The following is a 4,530-nucleotide window of genomic DNA, read 5'->3' as shown; positions in this document are numbered from 1 at the left end:
AAAAATGAAAATTACAACATAAAAATGTGTACAGTAGAACAATTGTAAGTTACAGTTATTTTTAAACAGTATATTCTTTATTTTGTTTTGATGTTTCAAAGCATGAATCGAATATTTATCAATGTAGACCCACTGCTGATATGGAAACTAAACTTTTATTAGATCAAGCACCTGCGAATCCATACAACATCCACTGAGTTACATTTTCAGAAGGAAAAGCAATCATGGAAGTCGTTGATATTAAAATATATGCTAATATATAATTGTATCATAATATAAAAATAAGAAATTAAAACATGTTTCAATACAATTCAAAAATGTAAAGTTTTAGTACGTTGACTGTAATCTTCATTGCTATAATTAAGCTTAGAAGTCAGGGTGGCTGATTTCCATATTCAGTACAGTACATTCTAAAGTAACGCACGGGTGCTGAAAGCACATTTTTACTAAATTTATATTTAGCGCTGCAGGCTTATCTGATTTTGCTCTATTGCCCCTTGCTTCTTAAAGTATTAGGATTTAAGTCTTTAAGTCTGATTGAAATAATTGAAAATATCTAGGAATAGCAGAAAGAAAGGCAACGTATAAAACTGCTTATTCATTCTATTCAGAAATTCTTGCTATGTATAAATTGGATGAATTGACTAAAGAAAAAATGATTGAACGAAAAATGAGTTAAACAAGACATTACAGTTTTTCCTTGTGAAAAATTTATGAAACAAATGAAATTAAATGGTTAAAAATATTACATAATGTCTGTAAAAGTCAAGACATAAATAAAACCCCTCTTACCTTCCATCCTTTAATTTTGATTGTTTAATAATTGCTCTATTTGTGCTCATTTTCTGTTCGCTTCATCCTTTTATTAAAAAGGTCATATAGTTTCTTTTCACAATTCGAACAAAGATGACGCATACAGCCTGCATCTCTGCAGAAAATGACACACCAATTTTTCGTGAGTTTCTCGAAGATTCAGTCTGTATTCAACCCGGAGAAACTTAGTACAGCAAAAGAATGATTTTTTTTTTTTTGCTTATCATTTAATTATTAATTTTATAGATAAGACCCCAAAAATTATTTAATAAGAATAGTATAAATAATTTATGCGTGTTTGTTTTCTTTTCTTAATAAATGTATATCTCATATCCAATAGAATAACAATTTATATACAATAGAATAAAGAATTAAAAAGCAATTGAATTATTAGATAGGGTTAGAAAAATATTTCTTTACTGAGTTATCCAAATATTTATTCAAAGAATACTTTAAAATTACTGGATTCAATAAATTTTTAATGTTCAATAGATAAGATTAATATAATATATACATAAACTAAAAATTAAATGAAAATATTTTTTTTTTTTTATTTCAAAACCCCTCCCTCAGACTGTTATCCATACTTATTTTCTTATGTTTTTTTGTTGGTGATCTCACATCAGCCTGGGTTCTGAGGAAACCCCGCAGGGTATTATGTTTAGACGGAAGCTGGTTACTTCTTACTCCTTGATCTGGGGCCAAGATCGTATTGACATCATCGACTGCTAAACGAGGTAACAGTCAGAGTCGGACTGCTGGGTTGCAACCAATGATCAATCAAACGCTTTACTAATTCGGCCATGCTGGCCAGTAAGTACATTTTATCCAATCTTTTTATGTTTCATTTGACATGTAGAACCACTAAAATGTTGCAGGCTTCCAAAATTGAACCTCAAACCTTTCTCTTCCGAGTAAAGGGCTCTAACCATTTGCACTACCGGAGACTTGTTAAAAGTTAGACAGAGACTATTTTTTTAGATAAGTTATTTCCGATTTATAATTTTGTGAAGTAAAATAATCAGCTAATGGGGAAATTTTTAAGCGAAATGAAAATGGAAAATAAATATAATCAAAATATTAGGAAAGAAGATTTAGACGTTGGAGTGACATATAAAATTATGCACCTGATTGTGAAAAGAAATGTAAAAAAATTAGATAAAGGTAAGATTTTAAAGGCTATTGAAAGAAAAGAGAAAGATAATAGTGATTATCTATATATTGATGTGAAACTCTCCATTAAATATTGAAACATATCAAATTATTACATATCATCAATAGGATATATAAAATATTGAATATACGCATCAATTTTATATTTCAAAAGACCTGTTTAGATCCAAAACCTCAAGACGGAAAAATGAAAAAAGCGTTAGAAAATTTGCATTTAAAATGGTGTTAATTCAACTGAAATGGCAAATATATATATCACCTAAGCCGTGAATGGTTAGACTGTTGCATCAGCGGTAACTCATGCGCTACACACAAACCAAATCCCATCTCCCTTATGCCCACCACTTAAAGTAAGGATGCTGAAATCCGTTGAAGGATTAGACTATTTCTGTAGCGGTAATCAATCGCTAAACATATACCAACAATAGAGTCCTTTTCCATGCCCATGTTCACTACTTAAAGCATGGATGCCTTCAAACTGTGGCTAGTTAGGCCGTTGCTCTAGCCGTAACCCAGTGCTACCTATTTTAATCCATTTTTCAGTAAATGTACAACTTTCCAATATATTTGCCACTCTCCCAACGCACTATCCAATATATTTTTCAACTATCAAATATAATGGAAAGCTTTCCATTTTAATGCAAGAACTGAGCGTGATGAACAGTGAATCCCCTGACAGAACCTTAACAGCTTGACTCTAGATCGGCATTGTGGAGTGACATGAGAGGTGTAGCATAAATGGGAGATGGTAACGACGACAATGAGGGGGAATTAACGCCTGGTTTTTCTTCTCATTCAATTGGACTATCTGTCTTGGCTTTGTCTACAATTAGCCATGACTTGATGCCCACAACTATTCTATATTTTAATTCAGAATAATTTAGAATCAGAATTTAGAATTGATTAGAATTTTCTGCTGTATGAGCGTGCCTTTGTGTAACTGTTACGACCTAAGAGTTTAAATCCTGCAAATTGCTTTCAAATCACGGCGAAGCCTTTTCATAAATTAAATAAAAAAAAACAAGTTTTTTTTAACTAAAAGTAAGGAGCAACATCAAAACTTGAAACGAACAGAAGTTATTCCGAATATGTAAGGGGTTCTCCCCTTCGCAGCACCTTGCTCTTTACGTTAAAGTTTGACTCTTTGTCACAACTTGACTTTCTCAAAGAATAAAGAATTTTATACCAAATCTTTAAGAATGACCCATGAATCACAAAGGCTGTAGAAAAAACAGTTGAAATTACTAAAAATACTTTGGCGTAAAGAGCATGGTATTGTGGAGGAGACAAACCCCTCTTATATAGGTAATATTTCATATTCGTTTTAAATTTTAATGCTACTCATTACTTCTGGTTTCTCATTGTTTTTTGTTTTTTCAAATAGTGCTAGAAAATCCTGCGCCCCCTTCATGGAATTTATCTTCCCTCTTGATAAATCCCTCCATGTAAAGATACTCCCACGTATCCCCTCCCCCCGACCCAACCCCAATCCAACGCGAAAAAGTCTCCCTGAAAACGTCTGTACACTTCGTAATAACCATTACTATATGTAAACAATGGTCAAATTTGTAACTTGAGGCCCCTCCGCCGTGGACTATGCGGAATATTTCGTCCCCAAAGACATAAATATGTCTTTGACTTATTTGAACAGAATGGTTATCTCAAAAATTTTGTCTGGTGACTTTGGGGGAAAATATACGCGGGAGGGGGCTTTGATGCTCTCCAGTTTTATGGTCACTTAAAAAGGGCAGTAGAACTTATTTCGGTTAGAATGAGCCCTCTTGCGACAATATAGGGCTACTGGGTCAATGAGATTACCCATGGAAAAAAAACACAAACACACACAAAACAATAAAACGCATCCGTGATCTGTCTTCCGGAAAAAAAAATACAGGATGCCACATTTTTGTAGATAGGAGCTTGAAACTTCCACAGCAGGGTTCTCTGATACACTGAATCTGATGGTGTGATTTTCGTTAAGATTTTATGACTTTTAGGGGGTGTTTCCCCTAATTTTCTAAAATAAGGCAATTTTTCCCAGGCTCTTCACTTTTGATGGGTAAGACTAAACTTGATAAAACTTATGTATTTAAAATTAGCATAAAAATGCAATTGTTTTGACGTAACTATTGGTATCAAATTTCGTTTTTTAGAGTTTGGTTACTATTGAGCTGGGTCGCTTCTTACTACAGTTCATTATCACGAACTGTTTGATTATTTATGCTACCATGTAAGTTTATGCCTTAGCTCTTTCTCTTCGTGATTAAATTAGTTACTTGGGACTAGAGTTCGTTCTTTACCATAAATTGTCAATTTAAAGTCTAAGCGAAACATTTTATTAAGGACTACTGACAGAAATATTTTAAGGCTTAAGAGGCAAAATATGTATTTTTACTTCAATTGATATTAGAATATATATTGAAGAAACGAGTTTATTCCAATGAAATTTAATTCAGCCAACAATCAAATCGCCACTATTTAGTTATACCTTTTGAAATTGATAACGAAATCATTTTCTAAAATTTAGATCACGCCGTTGAACTT

This window comes from Artemia franciscana, chromosome 4, assembly GCF_032884065.1.
Source record: "Artemia franciscana chromosome 4, ASM3288406v1, whole genome shotgun sequence".
NCBI classification, from domain to species: domain Eukaryota; kingdom Metazoa; phylum Arthropoda; class Branchiopoda; order Anostraca; family Artemiidae; genus Artemia; species Artemia franciscana.
Note: the sequence above shows the minus strand (reverse complement) of the source record.